The 26,432-nt window shown below is 42.8% G+C and overlaps 1 long non-coding RNA gene across 1 annotated transcript in view; it reads left to right on the top strand.

Moving 5' to 3' along the window:
* LOC307071971 overlaps positions 1-22,176 on the top strand; it is a 38,601-nt gene extending 16,425 nt beyond the window's left edge. The window contains exons 2-6 of the long non-coding RNA XR_013811649.1: positions 17,908-18,227; positions 18,346-18,495; positions 18,582-18,671; positions 18,762-18,805; positions 20,767-22,176. This is a non-coding gene — a long non-coding RNA (uncharacterized lncRNA). The remainder of the gene's footprint in view (positions 1-17,907; positions 18,228-18,345; positions 18,496-18,581; positions 18,672-18,761; positions 18,806-20,766) is intronic.
* The last annotated feature ends 4,256 nt before the right edge of the window (positions 22,177-26,432 follow it).

Raw genomic sequence — 26,432 nt, 5'->3', positions numbered from 1 at the left:
CTGGACAGCTACAAACTGGGTGTCCCGCAATTGCTTGGCCACCTCACACCTGTAGACCTCAAACATGCAATCCAGCAGTTCGTTCTGAATGGTGCTTGATGTCCCCTTGAACGTAGGCTCCGAATCGTAGTGACGTCTCAGCCTGGTGTCGCCCTCGCACATCGTTTCAAAAATGCACCTAAAAATGCCTGGGTTTACAGAGTCGGCTGACTCATCGTGACCACGCAGACCCAGTTCACACTTCCCACACAGCTTAAGGCACGATATCAGTCTCCCCAGTACATATCGGTTTTCCTCCGCCTGCTTGTTGTGCTCTAAAATGCTCCGCTGATAAGCACTGTCCAGCTGTGCCATGATGTTGACCCGTCCCAATAGTCCCAATTTCATGGCGCAATTGATATGAGCTTTGCTACTTTCATGCTTTACCGTTCTTTCCGCCAGATGCTTCAGGTCTTTAAAGCCATCAGTGGTCCAAACTGAGTCTGCGTTAGTGGTATTTCCAAAAAGAAGCCATGGAAAGCAAAACAGTGCTCTTTTTGTTGTGCTTGTTGCGTTCTTCTTCAAGGAAAGTAGTCTAATCAGGATCGCTTTGAACTCACTTTATTTACTTAAGTATTTCGGTATGGTAACTACGAAGCAGAAGGAGGGGAATTGTATTACGCATGTGCGGAGCGACAAACAGCAATCCTCTCTACCTATCTCTCTATGGCTTGCCGGATGTTTCTCAAATTCCTCGGGCTTCAATTCTTGCTTTTATACTGAGTATGCGTGGCCTAACAAACGCACCGGTTTCGCTATTCTCACCTTTCTAAAGGTGCTGCCCTCTATGGCTGAAATAGTTATTGCAGCTTATGTGTCCTGCCCCTTGTGGCTATGTATAGTAATTACAGCTTATGTGTTCTACCCCCTGTGGCTATGTATAGTAATTACAGCTTATGTGTTTAAAATATGTAACATGCTCGCAGTTAGCCATGTCTTTCTTTCAAACCACTCCATCTTGAAATTTCGGTTCGTTTTCTCACCAGGCTGGTTCAGAATGAAGTCGTCTGGTCTGTGTGGTCCCAAACGTTTTATTTCTAATTTTTCTTCCTGCGGCAATGTGCTGAATTGCACCCCCAGCAAAAAATCTACGTTTTTCATTGTTATTCATTCATTAAAAAACTCTTTCAAAATTGTGTAAAATCTACCGATAGCGAACTCTTCTGTAAGTCTCCTGTAACTCCTGATCTCACTCTCACTGTATGTTTTTTTTGCTTAGTCTCGGGGTAGAGTTCTCGCGGGTTTCGCATTATCCCAGTCTACATTACGTAGAATACGTAGATTACGCAGTTAACGTCTAGGGGCAAGTTTGAAACTGCCCCTAGCCTCAATGTTAACTTTGGCCGGTGTGGTTCGCGCTCATTGGTGTTTCTATGGTAACGGTGGGGCAGCGGAAACAGGAAACGGAAATATAGACATAACGTTCATTCAAGTAAGCACACAGGCAGTAGAACACACAAATCAAATTACTCCAAAACAAGGCAATAATGCTTGTGAGTCAAGTTTATTCACACAAATATGTACGCTACTTTGCATATAGTTTGCCACAAAGTAGGAATGGATTGAGCTTTCTGCTCAACAGCGCCATCTCGTGGGTCTGGTGGGGCACTGCCCCACCTGCCCCTAATGTAGAAACGCCACTGTATATATATATTCATAATATACGGAGAGGCCCTCAGTTACTTGGCTCCGCAGTGCATCAGTGTCCCTCTCTATTGCTCGCTCTCTCTCTTTTCCACTGTGTTTCGAGAATTTATATCTATATAATGAGAAAGGATGTAATGATAACGGCAAGAAAATAAAGGGTCCATGGTCATAATAATTTAAATATATTTAAATTAAAGCGTGTAACGAGGAAATGAGACGATCTATTTGTGGGCCAGCAGAGGCTGGATTTTAATCAAATTCGGCCCGTAACCTTATTTTTTACATCGTTTTTATATTATGAATATTTTAATATTGTCTGGTATACCTGAACCACACTTACGCATTGGTGGATGTGTATTTTTATATGTGTAACGGTCAGATAGGCTACGGATCTTCATCATTCAATGATAATTGAATAAAAGCTACATATTACAACTAAATAGTTGTATATTTATATATATAATATATATTTTAATATTTAATTAATTCAATATTAAACCAATGCATTTCAATCGGGACATTATTTTCGACTTCAGAAGGGGGGGCGGGCTCCGCAGTGCAAGCTCTAGCATACAGATCTTGTTATTACGATAATTGAATAAAAGCTACAGGTCTACTTATGATATTATAACTAAATAATTTTATATTTAAAAAAATAAATGAATTATATAAATATATATATGCATATATATTTATTTATATATATATATTTTAATCTTTAATTAATTCAATATTAAGCCAATGCATTTCAATCGGGATATTGTTTTCGACTTCGGAAGGGCGGCGCAGTGCACTCTCTATCTCGCCCCCCATATCGTTCTATGTCACAGTTGGACTTGTAATTAATATGTTTCTCTTGTAATCAACGTGACTCTTTTCTTTTTTTTATCAATGTCTGGTGGCTAGTAGGCTATAACGTCACTCTGAGAGATGTGCACGGACACAATTAATGACGAGGCAGGGTTATTTGAAATAATTAACACATTCTCACTCCAAGAACTATACTCAAACTCAAATACCGACTGTTGGCAAGGGCACTTTAGCATCGGTCGCTGACGGGAAAGGTTTCGGCGTCGTCTGCAGACGGAGAGGGGGTTCAATTCACTACAATGTTATGCCATCCCCGGCGATGTTTGACGTTCAGAGCGGGTACTCCTGCAGCCCATTCACCCCTGTATTAACCCAACTACGGCTCTAATAGACGCTGTGAGCATCTTTCATATTGGATAGTTTTTAGGATATTTATTTATTTATTATATACGGAGACCACCAGACTTCCTCGAAGCAAACAAGAATGGTCTAGTCAATTCAAGATGGGTGTACGAGAATAGGGTTATAGTGCCGTACCGTCAATATGAAATTCCTAAAGGCTGGTCAATGGTCAGATACAGATCTTGTTATAACGATAAAGGCATAAAAGCTACGGTCTACTTATAATATTATAACTAAATAATTGTATATTTATATATATATATAAATAGTATATATTTTAATATTTAATTAATTAAATACAATAACGGCTTTAAACATGTGACATGCCTACGTTTTTTTTGCCTTCTTTTCAATTGGCCTGCGTCAACGTCACATGACTCAGCGTCACGTGAACTAGGGTCCGCTGGTTAGGAAATAGACAGATATTCAAAGGTTTCCTTCAAAAGGCACCTTGCAATATGTTTCTATTTTCCGCAGTTTAGACTTGTAATTAATAAGTTACTTTTTAAATGAACTTGCCTCGTTTTTTCTTAAATCGCTCTCTGCTGGCTTCTTGCGTTACTCTGAGAGACGCGCATGGACAGATTTTATAGTGACACAGCCTATAGCCTATTCTTGAAAGCAAAACACCAAGCTCATTGATTTTTACGAGGCAGGGTTATTTGAAACAATTAATTAAATATGTGTGAGAGGTATAAAGGCACCCCTACTGTCCACAATGGTGGTGGTATCATACATATGAAAGAGGGCACTCAATTATACTACAGTGATCAATTAGGAGGCCGAAGCCCTAAAGGAAGTGATGCAATAGGTGACTGAGTCAAGGACATTTACAAGTAAGCTATAGACCTGGGGTCTCTTTTATATCAAAGGGGGTCTCAAAGGACACAAACGATGATCAACTTGTTGGCTCCAGCCCTACAGGAAAGGCTCACACAACATCATCAAATGCTCCATTGAAACGCATTGGCAACAAGCCGTACCTAGAAATTAATCTAAATTAGTTGACAAGTGATAGAAACTTGGCCATTAGGCCTTCAACCAGGAGAAATATTGACATATATATAACTAGAGGGTGCACTGTACTTTCTGCGCACACCCCTTCTGAAGCTTCTCTCTGTCTCTCTCTCTCGCTCCCTCTCTCTTTCTCTCTCTCTCGTTTAGTTTTGTGGAGCACGTTAATTGTCTCAGAAACGGGCAGTCTGTGGAGCACGTTCGTTTCAGTTTTTGAGGAGGTCTGCTTAAAAAATCAGAAATATTGACATATAACTAGAGGGTGCACTGTACTATCTGGGCACCCCCCTTCTGAAGCCTCTTTCTCTCTCTCTCCCTATCTCTCTTTCTCTCGTTTCGTTTTGCGTAGCACGTTAATTGTCTGAGAAACAAGCGTTCTGTGGAGCACGTTCATTTCAGTTTTTGAGGAGGTCTGCTTAGAAAATTGGAAATATTGACTGCACTGTGCATACTCTCTCTCGTCTGAAAAACGATCCCATTCAAAATGCATTGGTTTATATTTAGTTCTGTTTAGCACGAAAACATCAGAGAAACGCTCCCGTTCGGAATGCATTGGTTTACATTTTGTTCTTTGGAGCACGTTATTTTTATTTATTCATTTATTTTCAGTTTTTGAGGAGGTCTGCTTCAAAAATGCAAAAATGGAAATATTGACGTAAATATAGCTAGAGGGTGCACTGTACTTTCTGCGCACACCCCTTCTGAAGCCTCTCTCTCTCCCTCTCTCTCTTTCTCTCTCTCTTTTCGTTATGTGGAGCACGTCAATTGTCAGAGAAACGCGCGTTCTGTGGAGCACGTTCGTTTCAGTTTTCAGGAGGTCGAAAATATTGACATGTACATATACAACAAGAGGGTGCACTGTACTATCTCTGCACAACCCTTCTGAAGCCTCTCTCCCTCTCTCTCTCTCTCGTTTTGTTTTCTTGAGTACTTTTATTGTCTGAGAAACGTGAGTTCTGTGGAGCACGTTCGATTCAGGTTTTGAGGAGGTCTGCTTAAAAAAATCAGAAATATGGACATATATATAACTAGAGGGTGCACTGTACTACCTGCGCACACCCCTTCTGAAGCCTCTCTCTCTCTCTCTCTTTCTCTCTCTCGTTTCGTTTTGTGGAGCACGTTAATTGTCTGAGAAACGCGCGTTCTGTGGAGCACGTTCGATTCAGGTTTTGAGGAGGTCTGCTTAAAAAAATCAGAAATATGGACATATATATAACTAGAGGGTGCACTGTACTACCTGCGCACACCCCTTCTGAAGCCTCTCTCTCTCCCTCTCTCTCTTTCTCTCTCTCTTTTCGTTATGTGGAGCACGTCAATTGTCAGAGAAACGCGCGTTCTGTGGAGCACGTTCGTTTCAGTTTTCAGGAGGTCGAAAATATTGACATGTACATATACAACTAGAGGGTGCACTGTACTATCTCTGCACAACCCTTCTGAAGCCTCTCTCTCCCTCTCTCTCTCTCTCGTTTTGTTTTCTTGAGTACTTTTCTTGTCTGAGAAACGTGCGTTCTGTGGAGCACGTTCGATTCAGGTTTTGAGGAGGTCTGCTTAAAAAAATCAGAAATATGGACATATATATAACTAGAGGGTGCACTGTACTACCTGCGCACACCCCTTCTGAAGCCTCTCTCTCTCTCTCTCTTTCTCTCTCTCGTTTTGTTTTGTGGAGCACGTTAATTGTCTGAGAAACGCGCGTTCTGTGGAGCACGTTCGTTTCAGTTTTGCAGGACGTCTGCTTAAAAAAAATCGAAAAAATTGAAATACACATATATAACTACAAGGTGCACTCTACTATCTGTGCACACCCCTTCTGAAGCCTCTCTCTCTCCCTCTCTTTTTCTCTCTCTCGTTTCGTTTTGTGGAGCGCGTTAATTGTCAGAGAAACGCGCGTTCTGTGGAGCACGTTCGTTTCCGTTTTTGAGGAGGTCTGCGTAAAAATTGGAAATATTGACACATAACTAGAGGGTGCAATTGTACTATCCGCGCACCCCCCTTCTGAAGCCTCTCTCTCTCTCTCTCTCTCTTTCTCTCTCTCTCTTTCTCTCGTTTCGTTTTGTGGAGCACGTTAATTGTCTGAGAGACGCGCGTTCTGTGGAGCACGTTCATTTCAGTTTTTGAGGAGGTCTGCTTAAAAAATCGGAAATATTGACATATATATAACTAGAGGGTGCACTGTACTGTCTGCGCATGTAACCCAGGTAGTAAATCTTCCAGGATATTACCTCCATTATTTTGGAAAATTAAGCTGCATTCCATGTGATTTGTTGTTAAATTTTGTTTTTTAAAGAAATAACCTATTCCCAATTTGGTCACAAGGTGGCAGCAGAGGCGCAGTCAATACACTCTTTTAGTTGCGAAGAAAAAACGCTACGAGTCATCATCTTACTCGCACATGAGTTTTTTGTTCTTCCTCTTGCCTGCTACGCAGTTCGTGTGGATGTTGGAGAAACAACATAGCTGTACCTTGATAAAACTGAGTCAGAAAGTTGATAACTGAAATAGAAAGTAAATATTGATAAACATTGAGACGATTGAGAAGCTGTGGACATCGTGTAGAACTCTGTTGAAGTATTGATTGATACTCCGGCTGGTTTTTTTTGTGGAGCCCTTCAAAGGACCATCATCTGTCCATATCTCCATCCTGGTTGCTTTCCATCTTCTGCCAGGGGATCATCATTCACATTGCCATTCCATCCTGCAATACTCATCCTGGATTGCCTCATCTGACATCCATTGGGGTGGTAGGACTCCCGGGGTGGACTCAAATTTCTATTATGTTTTTTATATAATTTTTTATTATTTCTTTTTCCTGAGATCTCAGAGCTTTTTTTGGTACAATTTCATTTAAGAAAACCACTTGTGGCTCACCAGAACTCAAAGAAAAAAGATATTGAAGGTTTAAGGTTCTTTGTGAATTTAACTATATTACTGTGTTATCATACTAAATTGTTTATTACTATTACTAGAAGTGTGGTACTTTCGTGCATTAGCAGTATTTTGTTCTTCATTCCATCATATTTCTAGTGATATCTGCATTGTGGAATACTGACTCCATAAGTTTTGGTTTCAATATATATATTTTCTTCAAACTAAATCGCCAGTCGGTTGTCGTGTGAGTTATTTGGGGTGGATATTACAGGTATATCCTTACAGTATACCAGGAAAGATAACAACCAATCTCCTCATCGAATCTAAAATAGATAATGACCCCTGCCTCTTGGTTTTATAAACACACTAGCTTAAAGACTTAGGTGCAAGAGGGGTTACAAAAGTGGCGAGCTAGCCAGGAGATTGGTGTAGATTAAAATAGTTTCCACCCCAAATATTTTGCAGACATAATTTAACAAACCAATATGCGCTCAAACTGAATTTATGGTTGTGTAGTTGTAAAAAACGCTGTTAAAAACAGAATACATTTAACTGAACAAACAGTCAGTATAAAATGGATCTTTGCAACCAATTCGACTTGCATGGGCCTAGTTGCCTTTATGTAACAGGAATAGATGAACCATGCACTGATAAAGAGATAAATGATTTTTTTGAAGTAAATGGGGACATTGAAAAAATTGTCAGGGTCCCTGATAAACCAGACAAGCCAAAAGGTCGAACCCTTATACAGTACTCATCGGAACAAACAATATCAAGACTCAATCCTGCCAACCTTGGCAACCTACCAAGCCCTTATGATCCCACTCTCACCTGGCATGTGAGAGGCATTCGTGAGGTGTGTCAAGAGGACCTAGGGAGGGAATTAGCCCGGCGATGTATGGCTGAACTGAGCACTCTTGCCGGGAAAAGCAAAGCTGGCTTTTGGGATATGCTTCAGCATGATTTGCAACATGTCCAGCCTGATCTGCCCCCCAACAGAGTCCCAATACCCATTTTGAGGCTTTAGATCAGCATGGCCAAACAGCTAGTGGTGACATACCAGAGCTAAACCCACCCAATCTGGTTGCCAGTACTCTCCCTCCCAATGCTCCCAAAGCTCCCACTTTCTTTGACGAGGGCACAATAAATCCACCTCAAGTTCAGAAAGTCATTGTTGAACATTTCATTCGTAATGACACAACGCCATCCAGCTACAGCCAAAGCAGAGTGAAAACCTTCTCAGGGCGACTACCAAAGCCAAATTGGGAAGCTGATTATGATGCCTGGCGCATTCAGGTAGACCTTCTCTGTAATAATGCTTCATTGTCTGACTCTCAAAAGGTGAGAAGAATACTAAAGAGCCTGCTCAGCCCAGCTGCTGATATTGTCAAGCCGCTTGGAACAAATGCAACCCCTGAGGCTTACCTCACTCAGCTCGAATCAGCATTTGGCGTGGTAGAGGATGGTGAAGAGCTATTTGCAACCTTTTTGGGCTCCAACCAGAATGCTGGGGAGAAGCCCTCTGTTTACTTGAACCGTCTCCAAACCCTTCTCACCAAAGCCATCTTTAGAGGGGGGGGTTTCAGTCACAGAGTCCAACAAGTACTTACTCAGGCAATTCTGTAGAGGGTGCTGGGACCAGAGCTTAATCATCGGCCTTCAACTTGAGCATCGAAAACCCAATCCCCCATCTTTCCCTGAACTATTGTTGCTTTTGAGAACAGAAGAGGACCAGCGTGCAGCCAAGATGGACCGGATGAAAAAACATCTGGGAAGCACTAAGGCTGAAACACATGTTCACTCAGTCTTGAGCATGCCAGTATTCGACGAGGAACCTGCTACCACAAATCCTAAGAAGCATGATGCAAGTTCTAAACTTGAAAAGGAAGTAGCTGAACTCCGGAAACAAGTGGCACAACTTGTACACAAAGAGAGAATTACGCTCACACGTGAAGAGGTGCCAAGTAGTTCTACAAGAAAAGAATCACCCTTACAAAGTGAACATTTAGCAGCCTTTGTCACAAATCCTGATTCGACATCCCGAACTGCCACTCCACCGAGACCATGGTTCTGCTTTAAGTGTGGGGAAACCGGCCACATAGCAGCAAACTGTACTAACAGCCCCAACCCTGACCTTGTCCGCAAAAAGAATGAAGAGCTCAGAGACAAACGCGGCACATTCTGGGCCCAGCAGGCAGCCCGCAAGGTATCTTTAAACTTGTAGAGGCTCCTGCTTCGGGACGACCAGGAGCTGAGGACATCAATCAGATAAGTCCCAGAGTAATGACCCACAATGTTAAAGAGGAGCCAAGAGCCAAAAGCCCTGAAAGCTGCGATGGTCTCAATCACACCTTACCTCTTGGGCTTGTGGGCCCCCGCTGTGTCTCTACAGTCTACGTGGGAGATGTACGATGTGAATCTATCCTTGATACCGGATCTCAGGTCACGACTATTTCAGAGACTTTCCATTCCAGACACCTGGCTTCCCTCCCCATTAAGCCCATCAGTCAATTGCTTGAGGTTGAAGGGGCCGGGGGTCAGCCTGTGCCCTATCAGGGCTATGTGGAAGTTCTCCTGACTTTTCCTAGCAGTGTCACCGGCATGGAGGAACAGTTAACTGCTCTAGCCCTCATTGTCCCAGAGTGCCAATTCAATAGCAGAATACCAGTGTTGGTAGGCACAAATGTTTTGCTGCAGCTCTACCAATGTGGCATAGATCATGACAGGCCAACATTCCTGAGGAGGTCAGACAGTTTTGCATTACTCCTCCACCATGTTGCTCAACTGCATGAAAATGAAACCAAAACCTGTCCTGTCAAGTTGCATGGGAAAAAACCCATCACCGTTCCAGCAAGGCACAAGTTGTGTGTGTTTGGAGATGTCAGAGTGGGTAACGGAAATCCACACAACTCTTTCATTCTTGAGCCCCCGGAGTCTTTTTCCCTTCCTGGTGGTTTGTTTCTTGAGTGTGCACTTGTGAATATCAACTGTAAAGCTTCAAGCAAGATCCCTGTTATTCTCAGAAATACAACAGATCACAGTATTACTCTACCTCCAAAGTGTGTCATTGGCGAAGTATCTGCTGCTCAGAGTGTAAAGCCCCTAAACCCCCATCAGTCTGTGCCCACCAACTCTCAGACACCAAGCGAGGAGCTTGCATTCAATCTCGATGATGCACCCATGTCTGAGGAGTGTAAACGACGTATTACAGTCAAGCTGAACTCCGTCCCAGAGGTCTTTGCAGTTGACGAGCTCTCCTTTGGTCACACAACTGGTGTGAAACACCATATTCGGTTGCATGACCAGACACCTTTCAAAGAGCGATCAAGGCCGATACACCCCAGTGATAGGGAAGCTGTAAAGCAGCACCTCAGGGAGCTCTTGGATGCTGGAATAATAAGAGAGTCCGAGAGTCCGTTTGCATCACCAGTGGTAGTACTGAAGAAAAAAAATGGGAAAATCAGACTATGTATTGATTTTAGGAAGCTGAACAACCGCACTATAAAAGATGCATATGCCCTTCCCAACATTGAGGAGATATTCTCAGCCCTGAGTGGTGCAAGGTGGTTCTCAGTAATGGACCTCAAGTCCGGCTACTACCAGGTAGCGATGGCAGAGGTAGATAAGCATAAGACCGCATTCACATGTCCCCTAGCTTTCTACGAGTTCAATCGTATGCCGCAAGGTGTGACCAACGCTCCTAGCACCTTCCAACGCCTTATGGAAAAGTGTGTAGGAGACCTGCACTTGAGCGAGGTTCTTGTATTTTTAGATGACCTCATTGTCTTTTCCGAGACCCTTGAAGAGCATGAGGAGAGACTCATGAGGGTGCTACGTCGTCTCAGAGACTATGGTCTGAAATTGTCTCCCGAGAAGTGTCCGTTTTTTAAGTCATCTGTAAAATACCTTGGCCACGTGGTAGATGCTCAAGGAGTCCATACTGACCCAGACAAAGTATCTGCACTCAGAGATTGGCCCCGTCCTGGGAACAGAGAGGAGAGTTTCCTAGGCTTCTCGGGATATTATAGGCGTTTTGTGGAGGGCTATTCTAAGATCGCCAAACCCCTCAACTCTCTCACTGTTGGGTACCATCCACCCAAAAAGAGAGGCAAGGTCTATAAAAGAGACAGTACAAAGAACTTTGTAAATCCTTGAGCCCCCTTCGATGCAGAGTGGACGCCTGAATGTGAATCTGCTTTCAGAACATTGATTGACAAGCTAACGTCTGCTCCCGTTCTTGCTTTCGCAGATTCCAAGCTCCCATATGTGTTACACACAGACGCTTGCGGTGAGGGGCTGGGAGCTGCTCTTTATCAGGAGCAAGATGAAAAGCTCTGCGTAATAGCCTATGCCAGCAGAGGCTTATCAATGAGCGAGAGAAATTACCCAACGCATAAACTAGAATATCTAGCCTTGAAGTGGGCCATCTGTGAAAAGTTCCATGATTTCCTCTACGGCACTGATTTCACTGTTCTGACAGATAATAATCCGCTCACCTATGTCCTCACCTCTGCTAAGCTCGACGCCGCTGGACACCGCTGGTTGGCGGCCCTTTCAACCTTCAGATTTAACATCAAGTATCGAGCAGGAAATTCTAACGGTGATGCGGATGGTCTGTCCCGACGGCCACAGGACGCATCTCGGGAGGATGAGGATTTCCTGCAGGAGAAGGAAAGGATAAGTGAAATGACACAACGAATCTTAGAGGGGGAGAAACGAGAGATCCCAGCTGCTGTAATATCTGCAGTATGTCAACATCACTCTGTTTCCTCACAACTCCCTGTTCTTGCAGAGTCTCTTGCAGTAGATGCTTCCTCAGTCCCAGATCTGTTTGCCGGCCAAGGCCAAACCACCTTACCTGGGATGACCAGAGAAGGTTGGCGTGAAGCACAGAGTCAGGATCAATCAATTAACAGGGTAATTAAACTGGTGGAAAGTGCACAGAAGCCCAGCTTCAAGACCCTGAGTGATGAGCAGCCTGAAGTCAAGTTGCTACTCAGAGAGTGGAACAAGCTCGAGCTCAGGGAAGGAATCCTTTACAGACGGTGCTTTGATCGAGGAGACATGATCCATCAGCTTGTGTTGCCTGAGCAGCATAAAGACAGAGCTCTGCAAGGCTTACATGATGAAGTTGGTCATCTCGGAGCTGAGCGTGTGCAAAGTCCTGCTCGAGCCAGATTTTATTGGCCGAGAATGAAAGAATCCATCGAAAAGAAATGCCAAACCTGCGAGAGATGTTTCAGGAGAAAAGCCCAACCACAGAAAGCAGCACCAATGGTGAACATCAGAACAACTTACCCATTAGAATTGGTCTGCATGGACTATCTGTCCCTTGAACCTGACAGCCATGACACCAGGAACATTTTGGTCATCACTGATCATTTCACAAAGTTTGCGGTGGCAGTGCCAACAAAGGATCAAAAGGCTAGGACTGTCGCCAAGGCTCTGTGGGAGAATTTCCTTGTCCACTACGGCTTCCCAAGTTGCCTTCACAGTGATCAGGGAAGGATTTTTGAGTCACGCACAATCAGAGAGCTGTGTTCGCTGATTGGAGCAGAAAAGGTGCGTACTACACCGTATCACCCCCAGGGAAATCCGGTTGAGCGCTTTAACAGGACCCTGTTAAGCATGCTCGGAACCCTAGAGGACAAAGACAAACAACACTGGAGAGATTTCGTCAAACCCCTTGTACATGCGTACAATTGTACGAGAAATGATACAACAGGATATTCACCATATGAGTTGATGTTCGGCAGGCAGCCAACCCTCCCAGTTGATCTCATCCTGGGCATCGACAATCCAAATGAGACCCATAAAACCCATTCAGAAAATGTTCAGAACTTGCGCCAGCGTCTCCAGGAGAGCTACACTCTGGCTGCGGAAAACTCTAAAAAGGCTGGAAAGAGAAACAAGCTGCGATTTGATGCTAAAGTCAGAGCTGCTGAGTTGGTTGAAGGGGACCGCGTCCTAATCAGGAATGTCAACATTCGAGGGAAACATAAATTGGCAGACAAGTGGGAAAAATCCATCCATATTGTTGTGAAGCGAATTGATGGTGGCCCTGTGTATGTTGTCAAGCCAGAGAGAGGCAGTGGTCCACACCGTACCCTTCACAGAGACTTGTTATTGCCTTGTGGGTTTCTGCCTGTTGAGAAAACTCCAGAGCAGGGGCCCCGGCTAGACAAAGCAAAGAAAATGCCTTTGAGAAGCGGTAAGAGAAGAGATCTGCAGACGGAAAATGATAATTCAGAAGGCACTTTGACAGATGAAGAGGAGGAAACTTATCTCTTTGAAGGACCCCCACAGTTCGCTACATGGGGCCCTTATGTACAGGAATTAGAAAGTACACTGCAAAGACAACCCCTAATCCCACTGAACCCTGAGGCTCCTGAGTTTAGTACACAGCATTCACTCACATCTAACCGGATGACTTCTGACCAATCAGTTAAACCCCCCGAGTTACTGATTGAGACAAGTAGTGACGTGGATCAGCCTTTTCCTCAGTCAAGGGATCATGTCGTCGTAGACATCCCAGAGTGTGACATGTCACGTGAAGAGGAAAGGAACCGAAATGTCTCAGCCAATCGTAAGGACAATGACACAACTCTGCCTAACCAGCATCATGACATTGTCTCTCAAGAACCTGAAGAGGATTTGAATGTCATTCCTGAGAGCAGATTAAGTGAGCCCAGGCGTTCTCACAGGGAGAGACACCAGCCACATAAGTTTACTTATGATGAGCTGGGAAAACCCCTGATTCTTGCCATTTGCTCCTTAATTGAAAGCCTGCAAGATATCCTTTCCCCAGTATCCAGCAACCACTATCAAGTTCCTTCCAGAGTTTAGTTGCATGAAGGGACTCATGCAGTTAAGAGGGGGAGGGTGTAACCCAGGTTGTAAATCTTCCAGGATATTACCTCCATTATTTTGGAAAATTAAGCTGCATTCCATGTGATTTGTTGTTAAATTTTGTTTTTTAAAGAAATAACCTATTCCGAATTTGGTCACAGGGTGGCAGCAGAGGCGCAGTCAATACACTCTTTTAGTTGTGAAGAAAAAACGCTACGAGTCATCATCTTACTCGCACATGAGTTTTTTGTTCTTCCTCTTGCCTGCTACGCAGTTCGTGTGGATGTTGGAGAAACAACATAGCTGTACCTTGATAAAACTGAGTCAGAAAGTTGATAACTGAAATAGAAAGTAAATATTGATAAACATTGAGATGATTGAGAAGCTGTGGACATCGTGTAGAACTCTGTTGAACTATTGATTGATATTTCGGCTGGTTTTTTTTGTGGAGCCCTTCAAAGGACCGTCATCTGTCCATATCTCCATCCTGGTTGCTTTCCATCTTCTGCCAGGGTATCATCATTCACATTGCCATTCCATCCTGCAATACTCTTCCTGGATTGCCTCATCTGACATCCATTGGGGTGGTAGGACTCCCGGGGTGGACTCAAATTTTTAGTATTTTATTTATATAATTTTTTATTATTTATTTTTCCTGAGATCTCAGAGGTTTTTTTGGTACAATGTCATTTAAGAAAACCACTTGTGGCTCACCAGAACTCTTTCGTGCATTAGCAGTATTTTGTTCTTCCTTCCATCATATTTCTAGTGATATCTGCATTGTGGAATACTGACTCCATAAGTTTTGGTTTCAATATATATATTTTCTTCAAACTAAATCGGCAGTCGGTTGTCGTGTGAGTTATTTGGGGTGGATATTACAGGTATATCCTTACAGTATACCAGGAAAGATAACAACCAATCTCCTCATCGAATCTAAAATAGATTATGACCCCTGCCTCTTGGTTTTATAAACACACTAGCTTAAAGACGTAGGTGCAAGAGGGGTTACACGCACACTCTCTCTCATCGAGAGAGAGTGTGCGCAGACAGTAATCAATCCCATTCAAAATGCATTGGTTTATATTTAGTTCTGTTTAGCACGAAAACATCTGAGAAACGCTCCCGTTCAGAATGCATTGGTTTACATTTCGTTCTGAGCACGGTTATTTTTATTTATTTATTTATTTATTTTCAGTTTTTGAGGAGGTCAGCTACAGAAATGCAAAAATGTAGACAAATATATAACTAGAGGGTGCACTGTACTATCTGGGCACACCCCTTCTGAAGCCTCTCTCTCCATCTCTCTCTCTTTCTCTCCCTCTCTCTTTCTCTCTCTCGTTTAGTTTTGTTGAGCACGTCAATTGTCTGAGAAACGCGCGTTCTTTGGAGCACGTTTGTTTCAGTTTTTCAGGAGGTCTGCTTAAAAAAATCGAAAATATTGACATATGCATATATAACTAGAGGGTGCACTGTACTATCTCTGCACACCCCTTCTGAAGCCTCCCTCTCTCTCTTTCTCTCTCTCTCGTTTCATTTCGTGGAGCACGTTAATTGTCTGAGAAACGTGCGCTCTGTGGAGCATGTTCATTTCAGTTTTTGAGGAGGTCTGCTTAAAAAATCTGAAATATTGACATATATATAACTAGAGGGTGCACTGTACTGTCTACGCACACTCTCTCTCTCGTCTGAAAAACGCTCCCATTCAAAATGCATTGGTTTACATTTCGTTCTGTGTAGCACGAAAAAAGTCAGACAATCGTGCTCTGGGACACGATTCAATAGATTAACGTTTGTGCGCCTGAGAACGAAATCGCGTGATACCGGGATGCATATTAGGAACACAAATCGATAACGATAATGCATACAATACTGGTAAGAAACAATGTTTGTCAATGTATTGCGTATATCATTAAAAAGAACCACAGTTACTGCATATCATATGTGTGTTAAGTTTTCTTTGCCAAAATCTATTTGAGGACTAAGTATTTCTGAAGTTGTGGAAGAAAACGCTATTCCATGTGTGAATTAGGCAATATTATTTGGCCATAAACTGAGCCATTTGAAGTTTGAAATTCATCTGGTCATGCATCTGTCTCATCGGAGACTGCAACCGCGCTGTCAAAATTTAAACTCGTCAGATTCAAATGCGCTCATGTCTCTTTAAGGGTAAGGGAGATGGCACTCTCATTGGTTTATTGCACGTTACGCCCAAACCACACCTACGGGTAATTAGGCTACTTCAGACCAACCCTTTTTAGATTTGCACCGGGCGCAAGAGTAATGTATCTGCCGGTAAAAAAGCAACATTGCCATAGAACCACCCACAAAGCTACTTGCGTTTGGCGCTTCTCACTTGCGTTCCAGACCGTTAAAATAGGGCCCATAGAGATGCAAAGTTTGGATATTTTTTTCAGATTTGGATCAGCCGATCTCGTTCATTCAAATGAACGAGATCCGAAGATCCGAAGATCTCGAGTCAGATCGTTCATTTGCACATCAAAGTAATTTGTATCTTATATTGTAGTATAATGCGTTTGCGCAGATACTGGGTGATATACGGTAACACAGTGAAGACATTCTCCACAACATTCTCCTCTTCATAATCATTCACCATAATTAGGTTTATTTTGGCTCATGAAGAAACAATGTGTCTCAGCATCTACTTTAGAATAGGCTTTTAAACACCACATAGACGTCCCTATAAAGGGATGAGCATGTGAAGAAGCAAGAACAGAATGAATCATCCACTCACAGATACCGATCGTATGCACCCGGAGCCCACAAAAGATTTGTTATCTTTTGTGCGAATCGTTCATGAATAACAAATCACTAGTAACATGCCCCCCTTCTTACAAGAACACTTAAACTACAAAGTCTCATAGAGTTTGATGGGTTCACTTACACTTAAAGATAACTTACTGATAGTGAATATAAAGTAAACATGCACATGCATTAGAGATTTATTTTCTTTTTCACTTTTCAGAGTGCATATACGTTTTAAGTTGTAGATCTCTCATTAAATCCAACATATAATATAATTATTATTATTTTCTCTTAGAAATGGTTAATAGCTTGTGTAAGTCTCTTCCAATTTATCTAGGTCTATTACAATATGGTCTAGGCTAGAGCTCTGTGATCCAAAAGCAGCTATTTGAGTGTAATTTGTTCGTAAGGTATTCGTGCATGAAATGTAAGAATATCTGTTTATAGTTGACTGTGTGTGCTGGATAAGACAATTGAGCTTTTAGACTGCTCCCATCTCATTTCTGACCAATCAGGGCAAGTCTCCTCTGACAGTTTTGTGGAATCCAGTTTGCCTGTCAATTGCATATAGCTAAGTCCCTCCCCTGGTGCGTGAATGCAATCCTTCTCCACGGCAGATCAACTTTTATTTTCTGCTCTCTTTTCTGCTTCCCAATCTGGCCCACAGCAGCCTATACAACCTGTTTGAATTAATAATGCTCAGGTCTCACGTACCAGACGGACGCCAATGTCGAATACACGGTATATTAAACCACCAAACTGTACATATTCAGAACCAGTGTCTTAGATTGGTATCTCAAAGTAACTACCTCCATCAAGGTTTACATTCAGGGAACAAAACATAACCTCCCCCCCCCCCCCCGCTGCTCCACCAACCACAAGCGCACAGATGGTAAACATTTCATGCATTCCTTTGGTTGGCAGAGAGACCCCGCGCACCCAGAACCCCCGTCTTTCAGGGTCGCTACATTTTTATGCACAAGACTGATTTTTTTAAAACCCACAATTGCAAATACTGACTCAAAATTATTTGAGTCAACCACTAACGATGATTGGACAATTAAGATTTAAGGGATACTTACATTTCTGCTTGCTTCTTTTTCTGAAGCAATTCCCTTTCTCTTAAACTCCTGTTGTTTTTAAACCCTTAAACTGAAGAATCCAGGACGATGACCTGTGCTGCCAGCTGCTCGTCATGTCCTGTATTCTAAGGGCTCACATCACATTGTGTACGAGCAAATAATGGTGCATTCACCATAACCTGTAGACTGTGTTATTTAGCACCATTCTTACACTCCCTGGTGCTCAGGTATGGTACTGAAGTCTTACTCTTATGGTCAACGGGAGTGTCGTAGCTATTTCTCTAGTTGTAATTTAGGCGTAATTTCAGCAAATTATAGTCTAGTGTAAAAAAGATGGAAAAAAAATGTAATAGCCTATAATGCAGCCCACATTATAGATTACAATTCATTATAGTGTGCTTTTTCATTCTGTATTGAACTCCATGTGTAGCTTCCATTTGGGGATGGAGAGTCACAAAGGCCAAGTTGGAAACAGCATTACAATCCAGTGCTCGGGTTGGAATGTTTGGTTCTGGACTGATATACAGTCAAGTGACAAGTACCTGTGTCGTGATCCGTGTGAAAACATCCTCATTCGGGCCCGGTCTCAACAAACGGCCCAAAGGGACAGGATACACCTGAACAACACAGGAAGTCAGTTAACTATCACCTTCACCGATCTCCAGATGGAGGACAGTGGAACATATGTTTGTGGAGTGAAGGAGTCTGGCATTGATTCATATAAAACGTTTGATCTTACTGTTACAGAAGGTGAGTTGAACAATTGGTTTCTAAGAAGCCAAAATATTTTGTTAAGATAGTTGATAACTTAGATTTCCAGACTGCATAAATGTTTGAACTCCTCCATTGTTTGTCGGCATGTTTCTAGCGGTTATCACTACAACTAGTAGGCCTACCGCCACAAAACCAGCTCCTACTGTTACTCCAGATGTCTTTACCACACACCAGAATCCATCTACCAACTTCCCATTCTCAGATGGGACACAACTCGGTGGAAAGGCCATAGCATCAACTAGTAGTGAGTCTACTTTTGTCTTCAAATTAAAACATACAATATCAACAGAACAAAGAGTTATCATTATTTCTTCTTCCTTTTCTGTTCAGTTTTTCTACCATGTTTGTTCGTCGGAATCGTTGTCATGGTTGCCCTGTGCCTGCTGATTTTCATAAAGTGTAGAAACAGGAAACCATCAAGTAAGACACACACACACACACACACAATATGAATCAAATTCCAGCACACGCTGCCAGTTGCATTACTAATGTTTTCAACATGTTCAACAGGAACCACTGAGAGGAAGAAACGTGTGGATGAAGATACTCCAGAGGTTTTTCTTATTATTACTATAAAATGATCATCCAATGTGGTGGTAGAAGTAGTACGAGTAAGACTTTAAAGTTGAACCATAAACACAAGGTGAAGGCCAATGCAGGTATATGTGTCTGTCTACTCTGTACTTTGGTCCAAGGTCCAAAATGTGCATTTAGTCGGTTTATTTGATTTAACATTTTTTTTGCCGTTAGGTTTAGCACAGCCATTGAAGTCACCAGAAGTTTGCACAGTTTGAATCAGAGTAGAAAGATCTAAATGAAACATGTATTTTAAGACCAAAGACAGGAGACGGTTCAGATACTTTGCAAAATAAATACTTTCCAGTTGGAGCGACTCGGACCGTGGATCCAAAAGCCACTGACATCCATGCAGTGTAATGGCTGGGTGAGCAGCGGGGGAAATATGACTCAAAAGCACCCGGAAGGCCGAAGTCTTGGTAAATAGAATGGTCTTTACTAGCGGATAGGTTGGCACACGGATAATCATTTGGAAATCAGGCAAACAATCCGGCAGAGAGAAGGCAAAGACTATTAATGAGGGACAGCTGAAAACAATTAAAGTGAGTGGGTGAAAATCAGAGACACGAGAAATATAAGGACAGGGAGTAAAACAATCAACGAAGGGGGCGAGTTGTGTCACGCAGCAATCCTATGCGTAATTATAGCGACCAGGGGTAGGGAGTTCTGGGGGTAGGACGGTCAGGCTGGAGTAGGGCTGTCAGGCTGGGGTAGGGCGGTCAGGCTGGGGTAGGACGGTCAGGCTGGGGTAGGACGGTCGCTGGGGTAGGGCCGTTGCTGAGGTAGGGCAGTCGCTGGGGTAGGACAGTCGCTGGGGTAGGGTGGTTGCTGGGATAGGTCTGTCAGGCTGGGGTAGGGCGGTCAGGCTGGGGTAGGACGGTCGCTGGGGTAGGACCGTCGCTGAGGTAGGGCAGTCAGGCTGGGGTAGGACGGTCGCTGGGGTAGGGCGGTCGCTGAGGTAGGGCGGTCGCTGGGGTAGGCCGGTCGCTGGGGTAGGGCGGTCGCTGAGTTGTGCCGGTCGCGGGGGTAGGGCGGTCAGGCTGGGGTAGGGCGGTCAGGCTGGAATAGGAACAGGGCCGAACAGAAGTTGCTTGGGTAGGACAGTCAGACTGTTAATACCTTTCATGACAGCCACCAATCCTTCTTAGAACACAACAACTGGATAATCTGGGTGATTACACCACATTTGGCCGCTCCCGGCGATCAGGGGTGAAATTGGTCAGGGGTTGATCAGACGCACGGTACCGATGACCTTGGAGAGGGTTTACAGATCTGAGGCCTTACCATCTACTGGAAAGCTTTTCAGGGCAGCTCTGACATTATTATTATTTTAAAAATTATCCTAAAAAGCATTGCATCTACGTGTGGAACCCTTACATCTACTAGACCCAAAATGACCAATGCTCAAACATTTGTTTCTGTGTTATAATTACTCTTAATACCCTTCAATCCATCTAATGTACTCAACATGACCAATGCTCAAACATTTGTATCTCTGTGTCTGTTGTAATTACTCTTAAAAAACGGGCGGAAATGATGCATTCATAACAAATTATTTGGGGTAATAGTGCCCTGTCACACTGAAGGAGAAGTGTCCATCTCCCTCAGAAATTTCAGTTTTTGCAGGAAAATAATTTTGGAAATGTGAGTGAGGGTTGGTTAGAGGAGAGTTTGTTGTGTTGGACTACAGCAAGTTTAGCTTAGTATTATCTAAAATATTTGGGTTGATAAAATAATATAGGGTCCAGGTGTAAGTAACCTAAGCTTTCCTTTAAATTGGTTCGTCCACCGATCGGTAAAGGTTAGATAGCAACGAGTTGTGATTCAGAATGAACTCTTTGATATGGTTCATCTTGTGACAAAGTGTATTAGTTTATGTTGCTCTGTTTTAGAGAAATAAATAAATGGAATCTTCTTCTTTCCCGGTTTGCCACTCAAGGTTTCGCCTCTGTATGTGAACTACAAAGAGGACATTGAGTGGAGGCAGAGAGATCCTCCCGCAGGGAAGGGGAAGTCTTCAACTATTAAGGAACTCCAAGAAGATCTGTATGCTAATAGTGCCTTCACAAACCATTATAAAGTGAAAACCAATCACACCCAAAGATGCTTGTGAGGTAATTGAAAAATGCATGTTTGATTATCAGAAATGTAATGTTAAGTAAACTTTACTGGAAGGTGAACAGGTATTAGCTTCACAGTCAGAAAACCATTTGAGTCACTATGAGCTTATCAGATTTATATATTCAACAGTTTGGGGAAAAGCCATTATCTTTTGTGAACCAATCAGAACCCGGTGTTCTCTAGTTGTACGTTTTGCTGCATTCTGTTTTTATTATTTCTCACATATATCCTGTTGTAGCAAATATACTTGACTTGGTGACCTGTACTTCATTATTTGACATAATCAACCTAAGCAAAACGGTGTCTTTCTTATATATTCATAAACTAAACATTTTGCATTATTGCTGCCATATTTCCTCATTTTTCCTTCTCTCTGTTATAATATTGTCTTGAGATGAGGGTTTGTAGTTTGTTCATAAAGTCTGTATATTTGAAGGGCAGTTCTCAGGATTTCTGAACGCACTTGCTTTAGAATGGCAAAGTTAAAAGTTAGAGTAAAATTTGATATGCAGTGTGGTGTTCAGGAGAAGTTGTTTGTCTGTGTGAGCGCATGCAGTGTGCGTGTGATAGATATGAAATTGTCTACTTGTGAAGCAGTAATAATTTTCGATCAATATACTGTGATGGAAAATCCACATGTTGTATTGTTTTCTTTTGTCTATTTATGAACTTAAGTTTTGTTACTATTTTGTGTGATATATATATATATGTATACATTGCCTGCCTTCTATACTCATTGGGGGTCATCTAAAGTGTGAACCTTTGAGTTTCGTGTGATGCATTTTATTGCCTTCCTCTTCCTATGTCTTGTTTATGATGTGATCTGTTTCCATGCAATCCTTTGATGTGTGAGCCTGTTCCTTGACCCCCTGGCTAGCGTTGAGGAAACAAAAGGTTACATGGCACGGCCGCGAACCCATTTAATGGCATCCTGGGCAGCTTCGATTGTAGAGATTACCATCTGGTAATACAAAGCCTTTTGGTTTATTGGGGGACAGACCCTCCTCCAGAAACCAACCAAAGTGAATAAGAACTCATAACTTGGAACACTCGGGGGACATCTCCTGGCGTACCTTTAGAGAATGAAGTAAGACGCAGGGCGAACTCCCATCTGAGGCCTCAGATTATTGTATTGTATGCCTGTTTTATTATTTGTTGATGCATATTGAGATGTATCTTTGTTCATACTTTTATTACAAATATATGTGACCAGCAATTGCCTACAAGTATTGTGTGCTTTTTGCATCTAAATTTCTCACCTGTCTTAGACGCAATATCTGATAGAGAAATTGCCACGACAATACTGTCTCAAGCGAGGTAGCACCTTATTCTTTGTGTGGTCTTTCTATCTTTGCTAACATATTTGTCCAAAAACAGTTGTAGACAAAGTAATGAATGTATCAAAGTATTAACTGATTATAGTACCGTAGTGTATCGTATTAGAGTTTATAGGTGTGGTGTTCCCAACATAGAATATTAACCAGTGTGGTTTATCAGATTTGTGGTTTAACGAAATGTAAACCAATGCATTTTGAATGGGGGCGTTTTTCAGATGAGAGAGAGACAGTGCGCAGACAGTACAGTGCATCCTCTAGTTATGTATATGTCAATATTTCCGATTTTTTAAGCAGACCTCCTCAAAAACTGAAACAAACGTGCTCCACAGACCGCGCGTTTCTCAGACAATTAAAGTGCTCCGCAAAACAAAACGAGAGAGAGAGAGAGAGGGAGGCTTCAGAACGGGTGTGCGCAGATAGTACAGTGCACCCTCTAGTTATATGTATGTCAATATTTCCGATTTTTTAAGCAGACCTCCTCAAAAACTGAAACGAACGTGCTCCACAGAACGCGCGTTTCTCAGACAATTAAAGTGCTCCACAAAACGAAACAAGAGAGAGAGAGAGAGGGAGAGAGAGAGAGGGGGGGGGGGGGGGGGGGGGGGCTTCAGAAGGGGTGTGCGCAGATAGTACAGTGCACCCTCTAGTTATATATAGGTCAATATTTCCATTCATGCATTTTTGAAGCAGACCTTCTCAAAAACTAAAAATAAATAAAAATAACCATGCTCCACAGAACGAAATGTAAACCAATGCATTCTGAATGGAAGCGTTTCTCTGATGTTAACCCTATATATATATATAATATGTATATATATATATATATATTCATTATATAGGAGAGGCCCTCTTAAGCCCATCAGTTACTTGGCTCCGCAGTGCATCAGTGTCCCTCTCTATGGCTCCCTCTCTGTCTTTTCCACTGTGTTTCGAGAATTCATATCGATATAACGAGAAAGGATGTAATGATAATGGTAAGAAAATAACGGTAATAAACTGGCAGCTCTGGTTGCTAGAATTCTACCGTAATAAATACGGTAGAACATTTTCTTCAATTACGGTAAAAGAATATTAGTACTGCTGATTATACGGTAAAGGTTGGTAATTTTTTAATTTAACATATTAGAATATAACTGAAGGTTTTCTCCAAGAAATAAAACTGTATTTTACTGTGAAATAAACTGTCTGTTTGAATATAAAATACTACTTCATTCTTTAAAAAAAAGAGAAAATGGCAGCTGCGGTTGCCAGAATGTTACCGTAATAAGAACGGCCAGTGGCGATTTTAGCCTGAAATTTCTGGTGGGGCAAATTTATATGACGTCATATTACGTCACAAAAATAGAGGTAGCTGATTATTATAACAGTAGGCCTACGTATATAGACCAGTCAGGTATACTATGGGCTGCAATTTGAGTGCCAGCAGGGAGCAGACATCCTATTTCAAATACATTTCACATGCTTTAGCGCTCATTAAAACACAAAGATGTTGCCTATAATAATAATAATAATAATATTGCATTATATTTTAAACGCACTATTCGTTCCAAAGAATCTCAGAGCGCCAACATGGTACGCACTATAATATAGCATTAAAGTACAACAATTAGACGGACACATAGCTTCAATAACTTCCATAATTTATTAAACAAAAAAGACGATCTCCTTCAGCTCAAAAAAAAAAATTTAAACGTAGAATTCAAAAGGAAGTTGGCTGGACGGTTCTTTGATTGAGCAAACCTCTCGATTACTTTGTCGTTAAAATCCAGCAGTCCATTAATGAAGGTGTTTTCAATAGAAAGCATGGAGAGGGCGTTCAGTCTCTTCTGTCCCATCGTGTTCCTAGTGAAAGTCTTTATCCTTTTCAGCGTTGAAAAGTTCCTCTCAGACTCCGCAGACGTCATGGGGGTTGTGATGATGATGCTGAGTAGAGTGCAGGTTTCAGACAAGGCCTCTTGCAGGTTGTTGTCGTCGTGAATGGCCTTGAACAGCAACAGTGCAGATTTCCCTGTGTGCAGCTCAGTGTGTCCGTAAAAAAGAGTTAGCTCAGTTTGCAGCTTCCCCTCGTTCATCAGAGCTGTGGAACAGAGCTTGATAGCACAGGCGAGTTGGGCCTCCGGGAATGACTTAACAAACTTTGGGAACAGTGTGCAGTCCACCAGTTGTGCGGCAATAAGATGGTCACTCTGTGAGAACCGGTCCTCCACTTGCGCAATCATCGTGTCACAGGCCTCCTTCATCACGGCAGGCGTATTTGTTTTCCTGCGCTTTGATGTGCCCGGCTCCTCACTGGCTTGGTTACCAATCTCATCTGCTTTCTCTCTGATTTCTTTCACGTGCACTTTGAAATTCTCCACTGCACGATTCACCCCAGATGCATCAATCTCTCTTTTCTGTAGTATGCCATACAAAACATCCACTTCTGGCATAACTCTGGCAAAGAACTCCAGCAGCTGGAGAAACGTACGGTCCCGCAGGTGAAAGGAGAGGCCGAATGCCTCGCTGATGGACACCTTGTCCCATCCTGGTTTAGTGCGAATGTTATCCAGACACTCCAGTATATCTTCGCGAGTTTCCCATACCACATTCACGGTCCCGCTTTTAAAATTCCATCGGGTGCCGGGTGGCCGCGGGATCCGCATGTCCGATGTCTCTGCCAGAGCAGCCATTCTTTTCGGTGAGGTGGAGAAGAACGTGGCAAATCCAGACAGATCAGCAAAGAACACCTTCAGCTCACTGATCCTGGATGCACATACTTGCTGCAGAGTTAGGTTCAGCTGGTGTGCGTAGCAATGTACAAATATTGCGTTTTTGTAGCTTTCCTTAATAAGTACTTGCACGCCGCCTACACTGCCACGCATAACCGCTGCCCCGTCATAGGTTTGGGCTATGAGCTTGTCAGTCAGTCCCAGTGGGTTGAGGACATGTTTCATAGCAGTAGAAAGGCCAATGGCAGTTTTGTCCTTCACTTCAATGAACTCAAGACACCGCTCTGTGACGCTGCTGTCCACCATGTATCTCAGGACTATGACCATTTGCGATTTGCATGAGGCATCAGTGGTCTCATCCGCCTGGACAGCTACAAACTGGGTGTCCCGCAATTGCTTGGCCACCTCACACCTGTAGACCTCAAACATGCAATCCAGGAGTTCGTTCTGAATGGTGCTTGATGTCCCCTTGAACGTAGGCTCCGAATCGTAGTGACGTCTCAGCCTGGTGTCGCCCTCGCACATCGTTTCAAAAATGCACCTAAAAATGACTGGGTTTACAGAGTCGGCTGACTCATCGTGACCACGCAGACCCAGTTCACACTTCCCACACAGCTTTAGGCACGATATCAGTCTCCCCAGTACATATCGGTTTTCCTCCGCCTGCTTGTTGTGCTCTAAAATGCTCCGCTGATAAGCACTGTCCAGCTGTGCCATGATGTTGACCCGTCCCAATAGTCCCAATTTCATGGCGCAATTGATATGAGCTTTGCTACTTTCATGCTTTACCATTCTTTCCGCCAGATGCTTCAGGTCTTTAAAGCCATCAGTGGTCCAAACTGAGTCTGCGTTAGTGGTATTTCCAAAAAGAAGGCATGGAAAGCAAAACAGTGCTCTTTTTGTTGTGCTCGCAGTTAGCCATGTCTTTCTTTCAAACCACTCCATCTTGAAATTTCGGTTCGTTTTCTCACCAGGCTGGTTCAGAATGAAGTCGTCTGGTCTGTGTGGTCCCAAACGTTTTATTTCTAATTTTTCTTCCTGCGGCAATGTGCTGAATTGCACCCTCAGCAAATAATCTACGTTATTCATTAATTAAAAAACTCTTTCAAAATTGTGTAAAATCTACCGATAGCAAACTCTTCTGTAAGTCTCCTGTAACTTCTGATCTCACTCTCACTGTATGTTTTTTTTGCTTAGTCTCGGGGTAGAGTTCTCGCGGTTTTCGCATTATCCCAGTCTACATTACGTAGAATACGTAGATTACGCAGTTAACGTCTAGGGGCAAATTTGAAATTGCCCCTAGCCTCAATGTTAACTTTGGCCGGTGTGGTTCGCGCTCATTGGTGTTTCTATGGTAACGGTGGGGCAGCGTGGGTCTTTGCCCCTCCGGAAACAGGAAACGGAAATATAGACATAACGTTCATTCAAGCAAGCACACA

The sequence above is a fragment of the Pollachius pollachius genome (assembly GCF_949987615.1).
Source record: "Pollachius pollachius genome assembly, chromosome: 2".
In the NCBI taxonomy this organism is placed as follows: Eukaryota; Metazoa; Chordata; class Actinopteri; order Gadiformes; family Gadidae; genus Pollachius; species Pollachius pollachius.
This window is presented reverse-complemented; position numbering and strand designations above follow the sequence as displayed.